Source organism: Coregonus clupeaformis, chromosome 35 (assembly GCF_020615455.1).
Source record: "Coregonus clupeaformis isolate EN_2021a chromosome 35, ASM2061545v1, whole genome shotgun sequence".
Classification (NCBI taxonomy): domain Eukaryota; kingdom Metazoa; phylum Chordata; class Actinopteri; order Salmoniformes; family Salmonidae; genus Coregonus; species Coregonus clupeaformis.
Genome location: NC_059226.1, coordinates 16,299,246 through 16,325,126, shown reverse-complemented (window position 1 = coordinate 16,325,126; position 25,881 = coordinate 16,299,246). Strand labels below are relative to the sequence as shown.

Here is a 25,881-nt window from a genome sequence, read left to right as displayed (position 1 = left end):
GGAAGGATATCACGCCCCGCTGCTATGGCACAAAAAAAAAAACTCCTCCCTATCTCCCGCGCGAGCGCGTTTTCATGTGCGCGCACCTTGTCTGGACCTTAGACGTATTAATTTTTAACCAAAACTTGATGCTTGTTCACACAGGTAAAGTATTAGCCAACTGTTGTATAATTGTTGTTGTAACTTTGATGTCCTGCACTTCTCAAATAATCAACCATAAAATTATCGGACTCTCTCAGTCAATTCTAAACCAAAGGTGGAGTGGACAAAATGGCAAGCTAGCCTAATGTAATGACATTTGACCATCATTTAAATTGGTACGAGTCATGTACGTAAGTAATCCCCCTATGCTTTGTGTACTCCCTATAGCTTTTAATTCCCAATGAATTTGATGAAATAAGCCATGGAAAAGTGCAACCAGAGGTCCACCTGCATAATAATAATAATTGGACAAAGTTCAAATAAATCGGCCCTTAGCCTGCCATCCAGGGCACTATTGATTTGGTCAGTGATAGTCTTGGTTGAGCTGTCACAGCTGCCCTCCAGGGCTGGCCAGTTGTTTTGTGCACCTGTTAAAAAAAACCTGGACAGCAGCTACATTGAAAGTGGACTATGTGGAATAAGAGTGAGGTGCTATGTAGGCAACCTCACTTAATATAAATTCTGAGAAATCAGTAGAGGCCACACAGTGTAAAAACCACCCCACTGTCTTTATTTAGTTAGTCATTTTACAGTAGTCACTCGTAAGTAGCTGCCTTGAGTTTCTTTTTCTGTCTCTTTTTCACATTGTTCTACTTTTCTTTCTCATTTTGATCAACACAATGGAAGAAACAATGAACAAATAAACAAGAGCAAAACAAAAAAGAAAATGGATAAAATGCCCCTTATCAAAAGAAAGCAGGAATTTTGGCAAGAGGTGATGGTGGTGGTGGTGATGACAATGTTGATCCAGTGCATCTGTCTGGTGCAATACAGTTTGGTAGAGACAAGACTGTACAATCTAGTGGTCAAGTCTGAGTCAACTTGACTAGGCTGGGGGTGAGAAGATGACAGATTTTGGAGTCTGGAATAATTTCCTTATCGGACTATCGGATCAATTCCGATAAACCACCACACATTTATGTTTCTCTGAAAGTGGTTGTCAGTTTAACTTTTGATATGCTTTCACATGCTAGATTGTGCCCTGGTGAACAAACTGGATGACGAGGAGGAATAACAACCCCACATTACTGATAGAAAAACTGACCCATTCAGTCTATGAAAAGTGAAATATTGATTTGGATGAGTGTGTATGGCACAAGGCAATTTTCCACCATATTGGACATTTGCGTCGCTGTAAGCCTCAGCCCACCACAATTACAGTTGCTACGTGGTAAGCTCTGCTCTGTTAGCAGCATAGCTTAGTGGCAAACAACAATGACTTTAATCTATGATCTAAAGTAGGACTTTAACACTGAAATACACTGGACTACCCAGCTAAATGGTAACCAGCATGGACAGCTAATAAGTTATACTTTTGAATCAAGTTTTTTTTTTTTAAAGGTTCATGATTTGGCTGTGTTTTAATCGATACCCTTTCAGGGTAATAAAGCACACTATAGCTCAGTGTTCCCTCCTAAATTGTCTTCTGATCAATCAGTTAGTGCAATCTTGGTACCAATGCTTTGTACACAAATCAACAAATTCACACAGGAACACTGGAAGCGATTTAGAATACACAACTGGGTAAAGATGAAATCACTGTCCAAGCTGGGCATGTGACCTTTCAAACCAACCTTTTAGGGAAAGGAGGAGACCTAGTCAGTTGTACAACTGAATGCATTGGGACAACTACCATTTGTCTAGTGGCTCAATCTTTACTTGGCAGGTCTCTAGCTCTACATGTATACCCAAAGGAAGCTGATTTGAGTTCTAATAATGGTATTGGGAATTGAAACAGAACCGATGAGGATGGAATCACTGAAAGTCAAACAGAATAGTTGAAAGGATACAGAAACACATGATTTAGATGAGTTACAGATTGAGGCTTAAGACCGTCCACCAACCTGCCTACAGTTGGTGAGGTTTAGCTCCAGATAGCACACAGCAGTAAGATCCACTGTGGCACTGAAGCACAAATACAGATCAACATGGCTCAGGAAGTGGACAACTGCTATAGCAGGAGAGACATACAGACAGACAGGGGAAACACTTGACCCAACCTGGTATGGTTGAGTCCAGCATTGCAGGACAAAGTGCTGTCCAGTCCAATACTGAATGAACTGGCCCTATCAGTCCAGATCAGTCCAATAGCTACTGTCTGAACTGGTCCAATGCAGCCCGATTCAGCTGAATACCGTTTACGCATGTCAAATACTGCTCATGTTAATTCAATACAGCTCAAGTCTGTACATTTCCGCTCAACCAAATTCAATACAGTTTGGGCTCTGGTCTGAACGACCTCCTGTACGTGCTGGTTTCAACCGATAACATCCATTATTAATAATGATAGGGTGAGCAGGAAAAGGATAAACTGACTGTTGACGTTGGCCTCAAATGGATTGGTTAAAAAAAGTTCAGCCTGAATAAAATACTGCACTGGATTTGTGATTATAGTCAAAATCCAGCATGCACAGGGGTACCCTAATGGAGAAACTATTTGGGGAAATGCTGCAACTGTGTCAATCAAACCCTCATCCTACAAGACCTTTAAGGTAATGACACTGCAAGGCAGGTTGGAGGGGCTGGGATGTTTCCTGGCTTTGGAAGACAAGCAGCATGTGGACACTGACATGAAAACCCAATTCTGGGGAAATCGTCCAAGTCCCTCACATCTGAGGCAGAAGTCCAACCAGGGTCAGCCTTCGTTTGAATCCCCCCTGCCACGTGGAGCAGCGAGCGCAGTGCAACGGACGGTCTTTCTTATCGACACGGTTTTCCCAATTCATACTCAAAACGTGTCAGTCAGTCACTCTTAAAGTTCGTGCGGTAGTGATCTAGACTGAACCTGTCTGCACATCTACAAGATAATGTTACATCAGCCAGGCATCGTGAAGCAGGGAAGAAAGGAGCCTTGGCGAATTCCAGGTCTGGTATGGAACAGTACGGTAAGCATGGTTCATTGCAGTCGGACACAGCAAGGCCCAGCTCTCTGCATAATGTACGCACACAGCACAGACGCTGGGCACCACAAGCTGCAAAAGGGCCATGGCAGCAGAGAGACGGGGCGTAAAGAGGAGGAGTGTGATGGGAAGGGTAGGACAATCAGATTCACAAAGATGGACAGACCACAGAAGAATGGCACGTTGGGCGGGAAGAGAGCGGACAAGATGGCACATAATACGGCTGGACAAGAGGAAAATAAGGGGTTGTGGTCAGGGCTAGGAGTTTTGGGCTCTGGTGGCTGTCGGCCATTGAACAGGATATGTAGGACCTTGAATGTCCTTACCCACCCCCCCAGAAAGATTGAGGGCAGCAGAGAGCTTAGTGGTAAAGGTGACGGACATTTGTCGTATCTCCATCTCTTTCGCTCCAATTGTCATATTAAACACTGTTTACATCTCTCACACATACTTACAAAGACACACATACACACACTAACACCAGCCCAGCATCCATCTGTACATTAAACGGATTCCGATGGGGCGCAACCTCTGGCATTGGGTACATTCTTCGTAGTCTGACGCCACGAAAGAGGAAATTGATTATGGAGTGCAAATTATGCTAGTTCAAGATGGTGGCGCAGTGCAGTGCCTTTACACATGTCGGCTGGATAATGTGTTCCATGGTTAGTGTGAAGGTAGAATGAGGGAGGGAAGGGGCGGGAGTGGGTAATTTACAGTAAACTACATTTATATACACACACCCATTTTACAGATATTGAATATGTACATGCTAAAACATTTTCAAAGATGTCCGTTCACAAACAAGTCAATCCAGAGAAATGTAGGCAAAGGTCTATAGTTCTCTCAATCCCCCCTTTCTCTTTCGTGGCTCCCACTCCATGTCCTTTTCCCTCAGTGGCTGGCTCACTGCCCACAACGCTAGTGGCCCTCTCTGTTCTCTTATCTCTCTGTAGTGTGGCGGTGGTTGTTGTGGGGGAAGGTGGCAGGAGGAGGGTGTCGCAGGCCCTTAGCTGTTCTTGAGCAGCACTCTATCGTCAGGGCAAGGGGAAGGAGAGGAGCCGACAGGCATCGGGAGTGAGCAAGGTGCAGGAGCGCAGGTCAGCGCTCTGAAGGGAGGCACAGCGGCGTAACAGGCAGGCACTGCTCCGTCACCTTCACACAGCCTGCGGACAGGAGGAAACAACAGGAGGTTGACAATCAACGGTCAACCTACATAACCACAATGACTGCAACACTTCCATGAGTAGACCTGGATTAAATATTTGAATCAGGAGCCAGGTTGATATCGTTGGGAAATAGGGAGAGCAAGTATCTATGTATGTTGCTACTTTAGCATGATTAAACATCTCAGAAGGAAGAAGTCAGTATCTGGAGCAGATCCCTGCTCATCAGTGGTCTGATAACCTGCAATACTCAAATACACACAAAATAAAATTAAAAAAACAGGGTACCAACCTTGGTGTATTTGGGGCTAGTGAGTCTAACGTGTAGTCTTTACCTGCCAGGTTTAGGTGGGTGAGGCTGTCCTTCAGTGGAGACATGGGGGAGGTCAGTGTGTGGATGGTCTGGTCCGTGATATTGCCACACTGACTCAGGTCCAGCTTGGTCAAGTGGGGCAGGTAGCGCACCAACAGGCGGGACGTGACATCTGTCAGTCCAGCCCGCAATTGTCGCAGCTCCGTTACGTTCTGGAACCGCCCCCCTCTGCTCTCTCCATGAGCTTTTGGACCAAGAACAAAGCAAAACATGTTACAGGACTTTAGATTCACAGTCTGTGTGTTTATCATGCTTATGCACTATGAAAAGGGAGTGGTTGTTCACTTGCAACAAGGAAACAAGCATGACAGTACAGTTTACAGATTGGCATTTGTGATATCAAGTCTATCCAATGAACACCACATTGCATCTAACCTTCCATAGTGTATTGCAAGGGTTATGGATGCCTAATCAATCATGTGTGAGACTTGTCACTAACCTGTCCGAGTGTCAGCAGGGGCGCCAGTAGCTCCCTCAGGTGCGAGTCCTTCATGTCTTCTACCCGGCTGAGGTCGAGCAGACGTAGGCAGGGACAAACAGCCTGACACAGGGCCGACACAGAGGACCAGGGACAGCCCGACACATTCAGCTCCAGTAGACCTGGGAGAGGAAGAGGAAGGCCAGGAGTTAGCATAACCCCTGAGGCAGACTAGCAATACGGCAATGAGGTGACGACAGCCCAACTACAATAGGACATGATCAGGCTATATTGATGGAAAAAGACGTGGTAGGGAGGCAGAGGTGTTGAATGAACGCAAGATACCTTGTAGACGGTTGATGAGCCACATGAGCTGCTTCTTCGAGATGTTGGTATAGCCCAGGTTAAGGGAGACTGGTTGCCTGCGGATTATACCACTCAGCATAGGAGGGGTGATGGAGCGCTGCCGGCTAAGGTCAATCTGAGTCCACAATCTCTTATCACAGCACCTGAGAGAGCAAGACAGAAAATAAAAAGACTGGGATGAGAATTAAAGAAAACGTCTGGTCTACTGTACACCATAGAATGTGAGCCACTGCAGTCAATGAATATCCTTCCAGGGATGGATTCTATTGTTCTCAACATGAAAGATGAATTTCTTAGTAGTCCAAACAGGTTTGTGTTGAACCACCCCTTCCAGCCCAACCGGATGCTGACCCCATCTGAACCTTTTGTCTAGACTTACCACCGGCTCCATGTCCGACAGACCCTCATGCAGACGCACAGCTCCCTCTGGCTGAGGTGCTGGAAGACGCGGAGCCAGACGTCGAGGCATCGCGTGGGAGGAGCCGCTGTCCAGGGGGCAGGCAGTGGGGCTCGGGGCAGGCTGGCGGTGGCCGCACCAGGTGCCGCTCCATCTGCACAGGCCGGGAGGCGAGGGCACAGCAGGGGGCTGCGTTTCATCATCTGCGAGCGTGGAGCCATCCGGGGACGGCTGTGACCGGGGTGAGGCGGCGAGGGCTGACATGCCCCCTGAGGAGTTGCTGCCTGGGCCCAGCAGGCCCTCCCCTCCCCCGTTGGATGTGGTAGTGGCAGTAGAAGCAGAAGAGTTGCTACTGTTCCTCGACGTTGGTTGGGACCTGATTGCTTGTTGCTACGGATCTTGTTGCCTTTGTTGCCCTTGCCAGTTCGTGTCGGTGGTTGGCCACCGAGCCTCCGCCGCTGCTGCTGTTGTTGGCGTTCTCCTTCTCCTGAGTCTCTCGGTCCCTCACCCCCGCCCGCGTCAGTCCATTGCGCGTCTCAGAGCCGTTGCTCGTTTACTGGTGAAGCCCTGGAACCTGGCGAGGGCCATGGCCGGAGGAAGGTGGAGGCTGGGTGGAGGAGAGAGGGGAGGGTGGAGGCAATGGGGGTAGACTTCCGACTCTCTCCCGCTCTCCCTCGTCATTCCCGTCCCGTCGTGGAGCCCCTTGCGGCCCCGTGGAGGTCCCTCCCCCTACGCCGGGCTTGTCTCCCACAACCTGCTCCTCCACCGCCTCCTCCTCCTCCTTAACACTTCCCTCTCCCCTCAGAGTCCTCACTGGCACTGAAGCCCAGCTCCGCCAGCCTCCTGTCCCTCTCTCTATCCCGTTCCCGGTTGCGCTCCCTGGCACTGTTGCTATAAGCGACGGGTGCGGGGGAGGAGGGTTCAGAGCCGCGGCGCCATCTGAACCGGGAAGGCGAGTCAGAGTCGGACTCGAGTCGGACTCGGAAGTAGACGAGCTCGATGAACTGGACTCGCGGACACGCTCAAGGAGCTGGCACATTTGCTTGAAGCGCTCCAATTTCTCGCGGTGGTGCGAAGCGCTGGTCCCTGGCTGGCCGTAGGAGGTGGGGGACTGCGTGGAGTTGGAACCCCCTCCGGAACCCTGGCCGCCTCCGGTTGAGGAGTTGGGCCCATTGGACTCTGCAGTCTCTGACACGTTGGGCTTCTGTTTCTGTCATGGGAGGAATAACGTTAGTGAAGAGAGTGACAGAGGAGCAGCTCTTAGTTACCATATGATTTATGACAGAGCTTCAATCGTTTTTTTAAAAGATAAAACTATGTTCATATGAAGAATTACCTTTTTTCAAGCGTTTTTTCATGGGCCCCTTTCATCTGAGGGAGAAGGTCAGACAGAGACAAGAAGTTGGCAAGCTGTGTTCATAGCAACTTGTCACAACTAGTAGGCAACTTACCAACTATACACTGAGTATACAAAACATTAAGGACACCTGCTCTTCCATCACACAGACTGACCAGGTGAATCCAGGTGAAAGCTATGATCCCTTATTGATGTCACTTGTTAAATCCACTTCAAATCAGTGTAGATAAAGAGGAGGAGACAGGTTAATGAAGTATTTTTAAGCCTCGAGACAACTGAGACATGGATTGTGTATGTGTGCCATTTAGAGGGTGAATGGGAAGACAAAGAATTTAAGTGTCTTTGAACGGGGGTATGGTAGTAGGTGCCAGGCGCACCAGTTTGTGTCAAGAACTGCAATGCTGCTGGGTTTTTCACACTCAACAGTTTCCCCTGTGTGTATCAAGAATGGTCCACCACCCAAAAAGACATCCAGCCAACTTGACACAACTGTGGGAAGCATTGGAGTCAACATGGGCCAGCATCCCTGTGGAACACTTTCTGCCCCTTGTAGAGTCCATGCCCCCAACTCAATATTAGGAAGGTGTTCCTAATGTTTGGTATACTCAGTGTGCATGCTAAATGTTTGCATACTGCAACACTTCACAAAGATCTTCCTACCTTCTTTTTGGGGCCGCTGTCCTGGGGCAGCTCCTTCTCCTTCTTCCTCTTGTGACCATCCTGCCGTCCCCCGTCCTCTAAAGAGGAGGGGGGTTTCTTTTTGGTGGGCGGAGGATCGTCCGTCAGCTTCCATCGGCCCACCTCCCCGTTGTCCATCCGCCTCTTCCCTGAGCCATCACCCCCGTCCTGATGTGTGGAGAAAGGAGAGGAGGATTTAAGAATATGTTCAGTGCATTCGGAATGTATTCAGACCCCTTCCCTTTTTCCACATTTTGTTACGTTACAGCCTTATTCTAAAATTGATTAAATTATTTTTTCCCCCTCAAATCTACACACAAATACCCCATAAGGACAAAGCGAAAACAGTAGTTTTTTTATAGACATTTTAGCAAACGTATTAAAAATAAAAAACAGAAATACCTTATTTACATAAGTATTCAGACCCTTTGCTATGAGACTTGAAATTGACCTCAGGTGCATTGATCATCCTTGAGATGTTTCTACAACTTGATTGGAGTCCACCTGTGGTAAATTCAATTGATTGGACATGATTTGGACAACAACTGTGGGACCTGTCTATATAAGGTCCCACAGTTGTCAGAGCAAAAACCAAGCCATGAGGTTGAAGGAATTGTCCGTAGAGCTTCGAGACAGGATTGTGTTGAGGCACAGATCTGGGGAAGGGACCAAAACATTTCTGCAGCATTGAAGGTCCCCAATAACACAGTGGCCTCCATCATTCTTAAATGGAAGAAGTTTGGAACCACCAAGACTCTTCCTAGAGCTGGCCACCCGGCCAAACTGAGCAATCGGGGGAGAAGGGCCTTGGTCAGGGAGGTGAACGAAAACCAGATGGTCACTCGGACATAGCTCCAGAGTACCTCTGTGGAGATGGGAGAACCTTCCAGAAGGACAACCATATCTGCAGGCACTCCACCAATCAGGCCTTTATAGTAGAGAGAGGCCCGACGGAAGCCACTCCTCAGTAAAAGGCACGACAGCCTGCTTGGTTTGCCAAAAAGGCAAAAGACTCTCAGACCATGAGAAACAAGATTCTCTGGTCTGATGAAACCAAATTGAATTATTTGGCTTGAATGCCAAGCGTCACGTCTGGAGAAACTCTGGCACCATCCCTACGGTGAAGCATGGTGGAGGCAGCATCGTGCCGTGGGGATGTTTTCAGCGGCAGGGACTGGGAGACTAGTCAGGATCGAGGAAAGATGAATGGAGCAAAGTGCAGAGCGATCCTTGATGAAAACCTGCTCCAGAGCGCTCAGAGCCTCAGACTGGGGTAAAGGTTCACATTTCAACAGGACAACAACCCTAAGCACACAGCAAAGACAACACAAGAGTGGGACAAGTCTCTGAATGTCCTTGAGTGGCCCAGCCAGAGCCTGGACTTGAACCCGATCGAACATCTCCGGAGAGACCTGAAAATAGCTGGTGCAGCAGACCCTCCCCATCCAACCTGACAGAGCTTGAGAGGATCTGCAGAGAAGAATGGGAGAAACTCCCCAAATACAGGTATGCCAGCTTGTAGTGTCATATCCAAGAAGGCGAGGCTGTAATCGCTGCCAAGGTGCTTCAACAAAAGTACTGAGTAAAGGGTCTGAATACTTATGTAAATCCCGATATTTCAGTTTTACATTTTTAGAAATTGCAAAGATTAAAAAAAAACTGTTTTTGCTTTAGAATGGAGTATTGTGTGTAGATTGATGAGGGGAAAAAAATGTCATCAATTTTAGAATGAGGCTGTAACGCAAATTTGGAAAAAGTCAAGGGGTTTGAATATTTTCAGAATGCACTGTATATGTAATAGCCTACCACAGTATATGAAATGGGGATAGGGTCAATGAAACACAAAATTATATTCCAATTTAAGAGCTTATTTACACAAATGATCTGTAAGGAAGAACGTGTTCCATCCCATTACAAATCGATCCTCCTACCATATCAACCATTATTGATTAATCCATACATTATAGATAAGTCCATTGTCACCCTCTCTGGTTTAGTTTTATCAGCAGAGCCTGACAGACCAGTGTTCCCAGTCACTGTTCTCACCTTACTGGTCTTGCCTTCCTTGTGGCATTTTGGACACTCCCAACAATTCGGGATTTCATCGTTTATGATGCCTTCTGCTTTACCCATCTGTAGGTTGGAGAAAATAAACAATGAAATCACAATCATCATTCAATCAATGTATGTAACCAATACTAGATAGAGCAGACATTTGACTTAAGTATGAATGGAAGAGTGTCTCTCTCTCGCTCTCACACACTACTTCTCCAGCTATGACAGCCGGCCATACACATGGAGGGTCTGGCCCCACCACTTGAGGCAGCTAGGGGTGGATGATCTCGTTGCAGATGGTACACTCCATCAGAGAGAGGCTAAACTTCTCTTCTTCCGTGTCCACCGTGTCCTCCTTCCCCGCCTCCCCACACGAGAAGCACTGCCGTGTGGGGGCAACACAGGCTGCAGGGAAGAAAATAAAAACATAACCATGTTACATAACCATGTTAAACAATGTAATATACACATTAGGTTTGGAATGTAGGCCTGTATTTATTCAATATAAATCTAATATTATATGTGCGTAACCAATATAAATGTGTATATCTACATAAATCAAATATTGTATGTGGGTCCGTTCAGGATAGAGGGCTCAGATGTGGAGCTGTAACTATGTACTCATTCACTATGGATGGTACATTTATTATGTATCCAAATTGAAGCTCAGAAATAAAAAATTGGACACCTGCTGCTCTTATGAGGACCTAGCTAATTGAGAGTGTGTGGATGAAAGCAAATGCATTAATTTAGAGATATTTGCCTGCCGCTTCAAAAAAAAGAGGTAGAGGAGGAGTGCTTTTTCAGAACACAGGGACAGAGCACTGAATATATTAGGTTTATTTTCTTTGACACATTACCCCCAGATGTCCAGCTCAACATTTTTCAATAACCTGCCAACAGTGGAATTTTTGACGGTATCAAAAAATAAAAACTGTACTGAGGTGAAAATGACTCACATATGAGGTTCAACAGAATCTAGCCTTGATCCATTGACAAATGATTAGGCATTCATATGAGAGTAGGTCTTCATTCTGCACAGATTCTGTGGATTAGTATCTCTGTAGCCATCCAACCTAATTTCCTTCCTTCCCCACAAGATCACAGTCTCCCAGCTATCCGTCTAAAAACATAACTGATCAAAGCAAATTACTACCCTCCAAACAATAACAAAAAAACACCCAAGTAACAATGCTCAGTTACCAAGGAAACGCATCACATTTCCAACATCTAAGCTACCAGCCATCTACGCCATTTTAAGCATTCGCAAACCAATCAATAAAAATCACTCTGAATCATTTAAGGCGTTCAAACAAGCTATCCATTTTCATGCAGGGGATGACTACTCTATTTTGATGACAATCGCTCTCTCTGAAACAGCTTTGCTAAACCAGAGGCTGATTTGCAGAATGTAAGCGCAAACAGTTGATATGTCATACAGTGCCTTCAGAAAGTATTAATTCCCCTTGACTTATTCCATATTGTTGTGTTACAGCCTGAATTCAAAATATATTTTCGTCTTTCACCAATCTACACAATACCTCATAATGAAAAAGTGAAAGCATGTTTGTAGAAAATTGCTAATTTATTGAAAATTAAATACAGAAAATTAATTTACATAAGTATTCACCCCTGAGTCAATAGAAGCACTTTGGCGGCAATTACAGCTTTGAGTCATCTTGGGTATGTCTGTATCAGCTTTGCACATCTGGATTTGGGGATTTTCTCAAATTCTTCCTTGGAGATTTTCTCAAGCTCTGTTAAATTAGATACGGATCAGTGGTGAACAGCAATCTTCAAGTCTTTCCACAGATTTTAAAATGGGATTCAAGTCTGGGCTTTGGCTGAACCACTCAAGGGACTTTCACATTCTTGTTCTGAAGCCATTCCAGCGTTGCTTTTGGCTGTATGCTTGGGGTCATTGTGTCCTGTTGGAACGTTAATCTTCACCCCAGTCTAAGGTAGATTTGCAGACTCTAAAGCATGTTCTCATTTGCCTTGTATTTAGGCTCCCTCATTGTTCCCTATCGTTACTGTAACAGTCTCCCAGTCCCTGCCGCTGAAAAGCATCCACATACCATGATGCTGCCACCACCATACTTCAAGGTAGGGATGGTGTTAGACAGGTGATGGAGCGGTGCCTGGTTTCTCCAGACATAGTGCTGTGCATTCAGGCCAAAAGTAAAATGTTTGTCTCATCAGACCACAGAATCTTTGGCCTTATGATCTCAGGAGCCTTTTTGCAAACTCCAGGTGTGCCGTCATTTGCCCATTTCTCAGGAGTGGCTTCCGTCTGGCCACTCTCCCATAAAGCCCAGATTGGTGAAGTGCTGTCGAGACTCATTTTCATTCATTTTAATTTATTTAGCCAGGATAGTCATATATATTATATTATATTATAGTCCACTCCGTAACAATTGCCACTGTTTTCCAGGGAGTCCTGAGTTCCATAGAATCAATAAATAAAAAAAGACATGCAGCATACAGTGGCTTGCGAAAGTATTCACCCCTTGGCATTTTTCCTCTTCTGTTGCCTTACAACCTGGAATTTAAATGGATCCCAAAGGGAGATTAATACTTTGCAAAGGCACTGTCACATACAAAAGCACATCTAAGACTGCTTTCCTTCTGGCAGGTTCTCCCATCTCAGCCAAGGAATTTTGTAGTTCTGTCAGTGGTCAATGGGTTCTCTGGTCACCTCCTGACCAAGGTCCTTCTTGCCTGGTTGCTTAGTTTGGTTGGATGGCCACCTCTAGGCAGAGATCTGGGTAGTTCCATATATTTTCCCACCAATGTGCTCTTGGAAACTTTCAACACTCTAGAAATTGTTTTATACCCTTCCCCAGATATATGCATCATTACAATTATATCTCAGAGATTTACGGACAGTTCCTCTGACTTCATGGTATAGTTTCTGCTCGGACATGCACTGTCAACTGTGGGACCTTATATAGACAGGTGTTTTTCTTTTTTAAATCATGTCCAAACAATTGAATTGGCTGCAGGTGGACTCCAATCAAGTTGTAGTGACATAGTTATCAAGGAAATTGGATGCACCTGAGTGTCAAATGGGTGTGCATATTTATGTAAATCAAGGGTATGAATAATTTCTTTAGGCACTGTAACTGTAGTCATCAATGGGTTGTGTCGCTCGATTGTGTATCATAAACATAAGAGTTTATATTCCAGTCTAAACAGTGGTTTCGGTTTAGATGGGATCTCAATGAGTGTGAGGATATACCAAAAGCTCTTAAAGCTCGTCCTTTCACGTTCGGGGAAAAGACGCTGGTCACAACATGTTAGCAGTTTATGTGGAGACTCCTTCTTCACGTGTTTATTGTTTGGCAGGGGGTGGATGGTTTGTGTAACAGGAAAAACAACCTTAACTTGAGTCTTGCGTGGATAACCTACAATATCGATCGGGTTCAAGTCCGGGCTCTGGCTGGGCCACCCAAGGACATTCAGAACTTGTCCCCTGAAGCCACTCCTCAAGCGTTCGTCTTGGCTGTGTGCTTAGGGTCGTTGTCCTGTTGGAAGGTGAACATTTCCCCATTCTGAGGTCTTGAGCACCTCTGGAGCAGGTTTTCATCAAGGATCTCTCTCTGTACTTTGCTCTGTTCATCTTTCCCTTGATCTTGACTAGTCTCCCCTGTCCCTGCCGCTGAAAAACATCCCCAACAGCATGATGCTGCCACCACCATGCTTCACCGTAGGAGATGGTGCCAGGTTTCCCCCAGACGGATGCTTGGCATTCAGGCCAAAAAGTTCAATCTTGGTTTCATCAGACCAGAGAATCTTGTTTACATTTACATTTTAGTCATTTAGCAGACGCTCTTATCCAGAGCGACTTACAGGAGCAATTAGGGTTAAGTGCCTTGCTCAAGGGGCAAAGACAGATTTTCACCTAGTCGGCTCGGGATTAGAACCAGCGACCTTTCTGGGTTACTGGCACAACGCTCTTAACCACTAAGCTACCTGCCGCCCCCATTGTTTCTCATGGTCAGAGTCCTTTACGTGCTTTTTGGCAAACTCCAAGCGGGCTGTCATGTGCCCTTTTACTGAGGAGTGGCTTCCGGTCTGGCCACTCTACCATAAAGGCCTGATTGGTGGAGTGCTTCAGAGATGGTTGTCCTTCTGGAAGGTTCTCCCATCTCCACAGATGAACTCTGGAGCTCTGTCAAAGTGACCACTCGGGTTCTTGGTCACCTCCTGACCAAGGTCCTTCTCCCCCGATTGCTCAGTTTGGCCGGGCGGCCAGCTCTAGGAAGAGTCTTTGTGGTTCCAAACTTCTTCCATTTAAGAATGATGAGGCCACTCTGTTCTTGGGGACCTTCAATGCTGCAGACATTTTTTGGTACCCTTCCCCAGATCTGTTCCTCGACACAATCCTGTCTCGGATCTTTACGGACAATTCCTTCGAACTCATGGCTTGGTTTTGCTCCGACATGCACTGTCAACCTGTGGGACCTTATATACAGTTGAAGTCTGGAAGATTACATACATTGTTGGAGTCATTAAAACTCCGTTTTCAACCACTCCACAAATGTCTTGTTAACAAACTATCGTTTTTGGCAAGTACGGTTAGGACATCTACTTTGTGAATGTATTTTCCCAAAAATTGTTTACAGACAGATTATTTCACTTATAATTCACTGTATCACAATTCCAGTGGGTCAAAAGTTTACATACACTAAGTTGACTGTGCCTTTAAACAGCTTGGAAAATTCCAGAAAATGATGTCATGGCTTTAGAAGCTTCGTGATAGGCTAATTGACATTATTTGAGTCAATTGGAGGTGTACCTGTGGATGTATTTCAAGGCCTACCTTCAAACTCAGTGCCTCTTTTGCTTGACATCATGGGAAAATCAAAAGAAATCAGCCAAGACCTCAGAAAAAAATGCGTAGACCTCCACAAGTCTGGTTCATCCTTGAGAGCAATTTACAAAATGCCCTGAAAGTACCATGTTCATCTGTACAAACAATAGTACGCAAGTATAAACACCATGGGACCACGCAGCCGTCATACCGCTAAGGAAGGAGACGCGTTCTGTCTCCTAGAGATGAACGTTTCCCGTGCGAAAAGTGCAAATCAATCCCAGAACAACAGCAAAAGGACCTTTGTGAAGATGCTGGAGGAAACAGGTACAAAAGTATCTATATCCACAGTAAAAGGAGTCCTATATCGACATAACCTGAAAGGCCGCTCAGCAAAGAAGAAGCCACTGCTCCAAAACTGCCATAAAAAAGCCAGACCTACGGTTTGCAACTGCACTGGGGATAAAGATCGTACTTTTGGAGAAACGTCCTCTGGTCTGATGAAACAAAAAATAGAACTGTTTGGCCATAATGACCATCGTTATGTTTGGAGGAAAAAGGGGGGTACTTTGCAAGCCGAAGAACACCATCCCAACCGTGAAGCACGGGTGTGGCGGCATCATGCTGTGGGGGTGCTTTGCTGCAGGAGGGACTGGTGCACTTCACAAAATAGATGGCATCATGAGGAAGGAAAATTGTGGATATATTGGAGCAACATCTCAAGACATCAGTCAGGAAGTTAAAGCTTGGTCGCAAATGGGTCTTCCAAATGGACAATGACCCCAAGCATACTTCCAAAGTTATGGCAAAATGGCTTAAGGACAACAAAGTCAAGGTATTGGAGTGGCCATCACAAAGCCCTGACCTCAATCCTATAGAACATTTGTGGGCAGAACTGAAAAAAGCGTGTGCGAGCAAGGAGGGCCTACAAACCTGACTTCAGTTACACCAGCTCTGTCAGGAGTGAATGGGCAAATTCACCCAACTTATTGTGTGGGGAAGCTTGTGGAAGGCTACCCAAAACGTTTGACCCAAGTTAAACAATTTAAAGGCAATGCTACCAAATACGAATTAGTGTATGTAAACTTCTGACCTTACTGGGAATGTGATGAAAGAAATAAAAGCTGTAATAAATCATTCTCTCTACTATTATTCTGACATTTCACATTCTTAACATAAAGTGGGAGAGCCTAACTGACCTAAAACAGGGATGTTTTACTTGGATTAAATGTCAGGAATTGTGAAAAACTGAGTTTAAATGTATTTGGCTAAGGTGTATGTAAACTTCCCAACTTCAACTGTAGACAGGTGTGTGCCTTTCCAAATCATGTCCAATCAATTGAATTTTTACCACAGCTGGACAATCAAGTTGTAGAAACATCTAAAGGATGATCAATGGAAACAGGATGCATCAGAGCTCAATTTCGAGGCTCATAGCAAAGGGTCTTAATACCTAAGGTATGTTATTTATTGTTAATACATTTGCAAAAATGTCTAAAAACCTGTTTTCACTTTGTCATTATGGGGTATTTTGTGTAGATTGATGGGGGAAAAAATTTATTTAATCCATTTTAGAATAAGGCTGTAACATAACAAAAATGTGGAAAAGGGGAAGGGGTCTGAATATTTTCAGAATGCACTGTATGTCCTGTGCATGTTCCAAAGGTTAGTGCCAGTTGTTCCAGCCTATCTAGAAAACGGTTGTACAATTTTACATTTACTAATGCATTCACTTTTTCCGGATGCAATGGAGCAGTGGCACTTTTCCTAATGAGAGTACAATAATATTGGTAACGATGCAAATGTAGGAGGTGCAAAAATAGCCTATTTTATTGCCTTATTGCCTTACCTCCATAACTTGCTACATTTGCACACACATGTTATATATTTTTGGTTGTATTTTTGACTTTATGTTTTTTTTTAACCCCATATGTAACTCTGTGTTGTTGTTTTTATCGCACTTGCTTTTGCTTTATCTTGGCCAGGTCGCAGTTTGTAAATGAGAACTTGTTCTCCCAACTGCTTACCTGGTTAAATAAAGGTTAAATAAAAATTAAATTAAATAAAATAAAAACAGCGGAGTATATGAAAATGGCAAAAATGAGAAGTGCGTTATTAGGGGCTGGAATTGCCAGGACCTCATCAATACGATATTTCGTACGATATGTATCGCGATTTTCACAATTCTATATGTATTGCAATTCGATAATGTAATTTTGTTGCGATTCGATGTTCAAACATATTGCTCACCATATGTCTACTGCAGAGGGACAAGAGATAGCCATGAGAAAACAAGTTTTGATCAGTCATGGAAATAAAAAATGGCTGAAAACAAATTGGCTGCCTATTTAAAAAGAAGATGGAGAACAAACTATGAACGACAAATACTGGAGTTTTGGTGCAGGTACACCCAACTAGCGCCGAAATAATATTGCAATATTGTAGAAAAACGATACAGTATATCCTCAAAAATAATATTGTGATATGCAACTATCGATTTCTCCCCATCACTAGTGTGCGTTCTAATTACCGCTATGCACTGTCGGAGCAGACAGGACTGCTTCATCCTTCGGGCCCGCCAAACTTTTTCATGTCCTTGCAGAAGTGGCACTCGCCGCACTCTGTCCGCATGCAGGCCTGACAGCGCCGGCACCGCGTCCCGTGGCCGGTGCCCCTCCCAGAGCCTTACTTGCCTGACATTCCCTCTGCAGTCAACTGGGGAGAGGAGAGAAACACAGGTCAATACAAATATACACTACATATACTAGATGCCTGCAGTCAGACCCTCCCCACTGGAGAAAAAAAAGAGATACAGGTAAACATAAATGTTTTGTTACATTACAGCCTTATTCTAAAACTTTTTTAAAAATATAATCTCACTCTACACACACATACCCCATAATGACAAAGCGAAAACAGGTTTTTAGAAATGTTTGCAAATTTATAAAATACAAACAGAAATACCTTATTTACGTAAGTATTCAGACCCTTTGCTGAGACTCTAAATTGAGCTCAGGTGCATGCTGTTTCCATTGATCATCCTAGAGATGTTTATACAACTTGATTGGGATCCACCTGTGGTAAATTCAATTGATTGGACATGATTTGGAAAGGCACACCGATCTATCTAATATAAAGTTCCCACAGTTGACAGTGCAATGTCAGAGAAAAAAACCAAGCCATGAGAGTCAAGAAATTCTCCAGTAGAGCTCCGAGACAGGATTGTGTTGAGGCACAGATCTGGGGAAGGGTACCAAAAAATGTCTGCAGCAGATTCGAAGGTCCCCAAGAACACAGTGGCCTCCATCATTCTTAAATGGAAGAAGTTTGGAACGCACCAAGACTCTTCCCTAGAGCTGGCCGGCCAAACTGAGCAATCGGGGGAGAAGGGCCTTGGTCAGGAGGTGACCAAGAACCCAATGGTCACTCTGACAGAGTTCCTCTGTGGAGATGGGAAAAACCTTCCAGAGACAACCATCTCTGCAGCACTTTACCAATCAGGCCTTTGTGGCCAGACGGAAGCCAGTCCTCAGTAAAAGGCACATTACAGCCCGCTTGGGAATTTGCCAAAAGGCAACTAAAGGACTCTCAGACCACGAGAAACAAGATTCTCTGGTCTGATTAAACAAATCTTGAACTCTTTGGCCATCCCTACGGAAGCATGGTGGTGGCAGCATCATGTTGTGGGAATGTTTTTCAGCGGCAGGGACTGGGAGACTAGTCAGGATCGAAGGAAAGATGAATGGCGCAAAGTATAGATAGAGATCCTTAATGAAAACCTGCTTCAGAGTGCTCAGGACCTCAGAATGGGGCGAAGGTTCACCTTCAACAGGACAATGACCCTAAGCACACAGCCAAGACTACGCAGGAGTGGCTTCCAGGACAAGTCTCTGAATGTCCTTGAGTGGCCCAGCTAGAGCTCGGACTTGAACCCGATCAAACATCTCTGGAGAGACCTGAAAATAGCTGTGCAGCGATGCACCCCATCCGACCTGACAGAGAGCTTGAGAGGATCTACAGAGAAAAATGGGAGAAACTCCCCAAATACAGGTGTGCCAGCTTGTAGCATCATACCCAATAAGACTCAAGGCTGTAATCGCTGCCAAAGGTGCTTCAACAAAGTACTGAGTAAAGGGTCTGAAGACTTGCGTAAATATAATAGTTCCGTTTTTAAAAATGTTTATAAATTAGCAAAACATTCCTAAAACCTGTTTTTGCTTTGTCATTAGGGGCATTGTGTGTAGATTGATAGGGGGGAAAAACTATTTTATCCACTTTAGAATAAGGCTGTAATGTAACAAAATGTGGAAGACGTGAAGGGGTCTGAATACTTCTTGAAGAATGCACCGTACATAACAGATAGTCTTATGCACTACATAACTGCAGCTACAGCCTATACCATATACTGTCTGACATCCCCTCTGCAGTCAACTGAGGAGAGAGGTCAACACAAACTTTACATACACTACAGTCAACTGGAAAACAGGAGACAGGTTAACATCCGGACATCCCCACTGCAGTAACTGAAGAAAATTAGACAGGTTAGCAGAAATATACACTGCAAATACAGATAAGCACACCACAATCTGGATATCCCCTCATGTCATATGGGAGGGAGGACAAACAGTTCATGAACATACACAAACTGGAGGTGCTCCAAAGACAGCAGGATAGCTAAAGAGAAGGAAAGAGGAGAAGGGACAAGAGCTATTCAGTGAACATACTGAACACGCATGCCAGACAGAGAGAAAAGACTGACAGTGCAAACACTAGTGGGCAACAGGAGGCCTGTCTGCTCTGTCCAGACTACTCCTCAGACAGACACCATGGGTGCTGACAGGCTATAGCTATAAGCGCATGGTCTATGCTCCTTACCCCATGTTATCAAATCCAACAAGGCACATACTGCAGGGAGTGTATGGAATCTCCGCATTCCAAGGCCTCCTAATAAAAATAGGCTTGGTTTACTCTTAGCCCAAGCCCATGTGACAAGCCCCAAGCTAGTTGCATAACTTAGAACACAAAGCCTTGGGAGCTTAACAGATATTGTTTCTTGTACCAACGAATCCCGCCTCGCCCCTTCACTCCAGGAACTAGTACAGGTGATTCTAAATTTCCTTGAACAGCCAGGATCAAAGAGCACATGGCTAAGGCACTGAGGCCCTGGGTCTTCTCTTCTGTAAACAAGAATGTGGTTCCTGCCTAGAACAAAAGACTGGCCGGGAAGATAATTATTGCATCATGAGTGACTGAGGATATTGAGGTGTTTTGAAGGTTCAAATGTGCATTGCGTGGGCAACTAAACAGATATAACAGGGGCTGAGAGAATGGGCTTTGAAATGTCTAATGGTCCCATGATGCATCATTAGATCGCGGACATTTGTTTAAGAGGGCCAACTTTAATGTTGGTGGGCCAACCTCTGGATGGTGCTTAAAGGCATAGTGCTTATTTAAAAACCTAGAAACAGAACTGTACAGGCCTATCTACTGTACAATTACACGAGGGTTAGGCATATTTTGCCTGTTAACGAGTAATACACAACGAAAAGTGATTCCTCGGATAGAATTCAGAAGGCTTTTTTGACTTTTGGGGTGTTGCGAGTGCAGTGTGTCTGGATTTTAAAGACCAGCGATTCAAGGGTGCATGTCATCTGCTCCGTCCAGCATGAGTTTTGCTAGCACAGACTGGAATATGTTTCTGGGATTCATCCGAGGTCATTGAGTACCACATCAGTCACGGCTTCATTAATGTGCATCGACAACGTTTGTCCCCACAGTGACAGTAATCGTACATATCCCAACCAGAAGCAATGATTTACAAGCAACGTCCGCACTGAGCTGAAAGGCTAGAGCTGCTGCTTTCAAGGGGAGCGGGACACTAATCCGGACGCTCATAAGAAATCCGCTTCCACAACCTCCGACGAGCCATGAAACAGGCAAAGTGTCAATACATGACTAAGATCGAATCCTCATCACCAGCTCTGACTGCCTCGTCGGATGTGGCAGGGCTTGCAAACTATCACCGGATTACAAAGGGAAACCCAGCCGTGAGCTGCCCAGTGACGCTAGCCTACCAGACGAAGCTAAATGCCTTCTATGCTTGCTTTGAAGCAAGCAACACTGAACCATGCATGAAAGCACCAGCTGTTCCAGATGACTGTGTGATCACTCTTGTAGCCAATGTGAGTAAGACATTTTAAAACGGTTAACATTCAAGGCCAGACGGATTACCAGGACACGTACTCAGAGCATGCGCTGACCAGCTGGCAAGTGTTTTCACTGACATTTTCAACCTCTCCCCTGACCCAGTCTGTAATACCTACATGTTTCAAGCAGACCACCATAGTCCCTGTGCCCAAGAACGCCAAAGTAACCTCTCTAAATGACTATCACCACTAGCACTCACACATCTGTAGCCATGAAATGCTTTGACAGGCTCACATCAAGACCATCATCCCAGACCCATCATTCGCATACCGCCCCAACAGATCCACAGATGACGCTAATCTCTATAGCAAATCCCTGCCCTCTCCCACCTGGACAAGAGGAACACCTATGTGAGAATGCTGTTCATTGACTACAGCTCAACATTCAACACCATAGTGCCCACCAAGCTCACCTCCCTCTGCAACTGGATCCTGGAATTCCTGACGGGCCACCCCCAGCTGGTGAGGGTAGGCAACGAAACATATCTGCCATGCTGACCCTCAACACGGGGGGCCCTCAGGGGGTGCGGCATGCTTAGTCCCTCCTACTCCTGTTTACCCATGGCTGTGTGGCCACTCACGACTTCAACACCATCATTAAGTTTGTTGACGACACGACGGGTGGTAGGCCTGATCACCGACGACAATCAGAAAGCTTATAGGGAGGAGGTAAGAGATCTGGCAGTGTGGTGCCTGGACAACAACCTCTACCTCAAAGTCAGCAAGATAAAGGGAGCTGATTGTGGACTACAGGAAACGGAGGGCCGAAAGCACGCCCCTTGCATTCACACTCGTCAGTGCTGTAGTGGAGTGGGTTGAGAGCTCCAAGTTCCTCGGTTTCCACATCACTAAGGACCTATCATGGTCGACATACACCAACAGTTGCAAAGAGGGAACAACAACGCCTCTTCCCCCTCAGGAGGCTGAAAAAGATTTACTGTAGGTGCTAAGATCCTCAAAAAGTTATACAGCTGCACCATTGAGAGCATCTTGACTGGCTGCATCACCACTTGGTATGGCAACTGCTTGGCATCCGACTGCAAGGTGCTACAGAGGTGGTGCATACGTCCCAGTACATGACTGGGGCCGAGCTCCCTGCCATCCAGGACCTCTATACCAGGCGGTGTCAGAGGAAGGCCCTACAAAGACTCCAGCCACCCAAGTCATTGACTGCTCTCTCTGCTACCACATGGCAAGCAGTACCGATGCACCAAGTCTGGAACCAACAGGACCCTTAACAGCTTATACCCCAAGCCATAAGACTGCTAAAATAGTTGGTTAAATAGTTAACTCAAATAGCTCCCGGACTATCTACATTGACCATTTTTGCAACAACAAAAAAAATGTACTCATCACTTATGCTTCTGCTTATTATCTATCCTGTTGCCTAGTCACTCTATTCCTAGTTATATGAACATATATACCTTAATTACCTTGTACCCTGCACATCACTCGGTACTGGTACCCTGTATATAGCCAAGTTATCATTACTCATTGGGTATTTATTATTACTTTTCTATTTTTTCTTTGTCTCTGCATTGTTGGGAAGGGCCCGTATAAGTAAGCACTTCACTGTTGGTGCCACCTGTTGTTTACGAGCTAATGTGACAAATAAAATTAGCATTTGATTTCATGTCAGATGTGTAGTAGGGTTGGAAACATATTTGAGGAGCCACCGTACAATATGCTACTAAAATATCGCGAATATCCAAAAATCATCTTGCACTGTTGACGACTAAATCATTTGAGACTGTTCAATTTGTGTGCTTATTTACAAAATTGGTCACATTCTCATTAAATAATCTTAGTTCATTCATTTGGACTTAATTTTCAACATATTGATACAGCCCCAACTGATAAAACTGCACAGTTTTAATTCAATAGAGTATAGTCTTGCATGTCCCGATATATTGTCAATGTCCAAGTATCTTGCATTATTTGATTTAATTCATATAATCAGCCCAACCCTAATGTATAGGCTATACTTTGCATGAATTAATGTAGATAAATAGATGCGTGTGGAATATAATGAGACAAGAGGATGCACTGACACCAAGCTGGTTTAGGAGGGGGCAGAAAAGCAGAGATGAGGATATTATAGGATTATTTATAAATTAGGAGCCAAACATGGACCAAGTGTATCCTCTCTCTCTCCATCTCACACACAAGAGAAGGGGCTAAGGAAGGAAGAGGGTATAGAAGGACATAGGCATGAGATTGCAGAAACCTAACTGAGATAGATGTTTAGTACCAGCCCGCACTCAATGAAATCAAAACAGTCCCATTTCAATGTGTGCCTCCCCAGAGGAACCTTTGCCAATTAAGCCTGGCATTAAAATGGGTGTGTTATAGCGCAGTAAACTTACACCCAGTGACATGTTTTATAGGAAATAATTCAGTAAATACTGGGGTTTGATTCATGAGATGGAAACAAATCATTCAACCAAGTCTTGGCGATGCACTCAGCTACTGTGGCACAAGCTTGTTAGCCTAGCGTGCTTGCTAACAATCACAACAAGCATTTACTTAGCATACAAATCATTATTGCTAAAACATTAACATTTCACTGTAATGTTATTGTTGGGAGGCACTTGGCCATTCTGTAAGGATACGTGGCTGCCCACGTTATGGCCTGTAGCGCAATATTGAATTGGATGACCAGCTAACGTTGGCCCCTGGCTAGCTACAATGAAGATGCGCAGCCAATAACCCAGCAGCCTTCGCGTTAGCTAGCTAACCCAGTGTGGCTGCTTTACTAGCTACTGTACGTGGTTAGTTCACTACATGTTTGTGTAGTGAACATGCTGTATTGAATAACATTAGAAAAAAATGCATTATTTATATAAATGAATAAAATGATCAATTGATTAGACAAAATTACTCAATCATCTCTCCTCTATTCGATTCCTGCAATATGCTCTTCCTCGTTCATATTGCTCATGCATCTTAAAAAACAATGTAGTTGATACCTTATCACATTGAAGATGAGTTTAGTGGTAAACTGTTATAATTACTAACCTCTTGGTATCAGGTCATATACTCCTTGGTCGCGCATGAAATAATATTATTAGCCAACAGTTAGCTATCTTCACGATTCGCTGTTAGGGGATCGCTTCCTTGTTTCTTTCTCCTGCAGCCTTTCTTGCTGATTCTGGGTCCTGTGTGGCACGTTCACATTACGTTCCATGTTGTTACAGTAATAATGGTAGCTAAAGCTAGCTAGATTTTCCTTAGCGCGTGTTCCCTCTACTCTGGAATTAGGCAGAGATGTAAAGGATTGCCAATGGGTATGTAACAATACCATTTCAAACTTGTAACGCCAAGAGCGTTTCTTTGTGCCATTCACTCCTTTCTTTGACCCCCTCTCCCTGTTTCTTGGTCTCTCAAAACGTCTTCCAACGTCTTCTTGAAATATTCAAAACCGGCATTATTTCGAGAGAAGGCGTTTTGTAAAAAATAAAAATAAAGTATTTCGCAGTTTAAACGTCTCTTTCAAAATAAAAAGAGAATCTGTAGAGCAATGGCTATATTGTTCTCGTTTTCTATTATTGTGTTTCTTGTTTGTGTTTTATTACTCGTCCTACTGCGCTTCAATTATTAACACGGTTTAATTGTCCATATATTCTTGGTAAGATATCATGTCATCGTTCTCCATTTTTGTCTTGAAAAAATTAAATAAATAAATATAGTAAATAAAATATGTGGAGAAAAAATATTTCTTGATTGGAGTAGAAGTCTATGGGTGTGGATTTGTAGTATAAGAGCGTAGAACCAACCAACCCAAAGTTATAATTGTCCCACTAAAAGGCTGCAGCCTTGTTGACATTCATATTAATCAGTAAACATCTGTATGTATTCTGTATGGATGGAGAATTGTGGAGAGCAGTGGGCAATTTCTTTCTGTGTCTAAAATATCCACAAACAAATTTTCTGATAAACTGCTTACATTCAAAAAAACGGTGTGAAGAGACAGAAGGGTAAAAAAAAAATGGTTGTAAAGGGGTTATCCCACTGGCTGTGAGTGAATCCCATTGTAATGTTCTGGATAAGCGTCTGCTAAATAGTAAATGTAAATGTAGATTACCCCAGAGGGTTTCCCAAACTCGGTCCTGCCCTAGCACTATTTACCCTTCGGTTAAAATAGCCAACTCATCATCAAGCTTTGATTGTTTGAATCAGCTGTGTAGTGCTATGGTAAAACCCCAAAACTCCCAGAGGGGCCCCCGGTCGGTTGGGGAAGCTGTTTTCCTATGCCGGGTTGATGTTCATGGTTCAAATAGGTATGATGTGTTTGGGACAACATAGGTATGTAGGATAATGTGGAAATCCAGCACCCGGCTCTCATTCAACCTGTCTATATGCGGCAACAGTGAGCCTGGAGAAGAGATTAGGTATGATGTTTCTGGACACATTAGATATGTGTTTCTAGATAGAGTATCTAAACTTGAAAATCCATCTCCAAGTCTGAAGTAAGACTTTTGATGTGGCAATTCTCTCTCTCTCTCTCTCTCTCTCTCTCTCTCTCACACTCACCTCCCTCACCTCCACTCACACACACACTCACACTCACACACACACACACACACACACACACACACACACTCCACACACACCAGTTATAAACCACCCAGTGAATTCATAATACCCATAAACCCTAGTGGTCAAACAGGAAATGGTTTCAATAGTTTTTCCACAATTTATTTTTCACACAGAAATTTTAAAACACTTACTATGAGGCTGTGTTTTTTGTAGGCTTACCCTAGCGTGGCGTTTTGATAAGCATGTACATTTCTCTCGGACAAGTGGCTTGTCAATATATTCAGCTCTAATTTACTCAGATTCAAAACACAAATTAGCATAAAAGTACCTGTGCAAACTACTGAAATCACCATGCTGCTCCTGTTTTCATCTCTAGCTACCACAACTGCTGGGTATTGTGTCAATTTAA

At 44.4% G+C, this 25,881-nt stretch overlaps 2 pseudogenes; both read right to left on the bottom strand.

The window, feature by feature from the left end:
• Positions 1-4,138: 4,138 nt before the first annotated feature.
• On the bottom strand, positions 4,139-17,379 carry LOC123482673 (annotated as a pseudogene).
• A 33-nt stretch (positions 17,380-17,412) lies between these two features.
• The window catches only part of LOC123482672, a 25,078-nt pseudogene continuing 16,609 nt past the window's right edge, over positions 17,413-25,881 (bottom strand).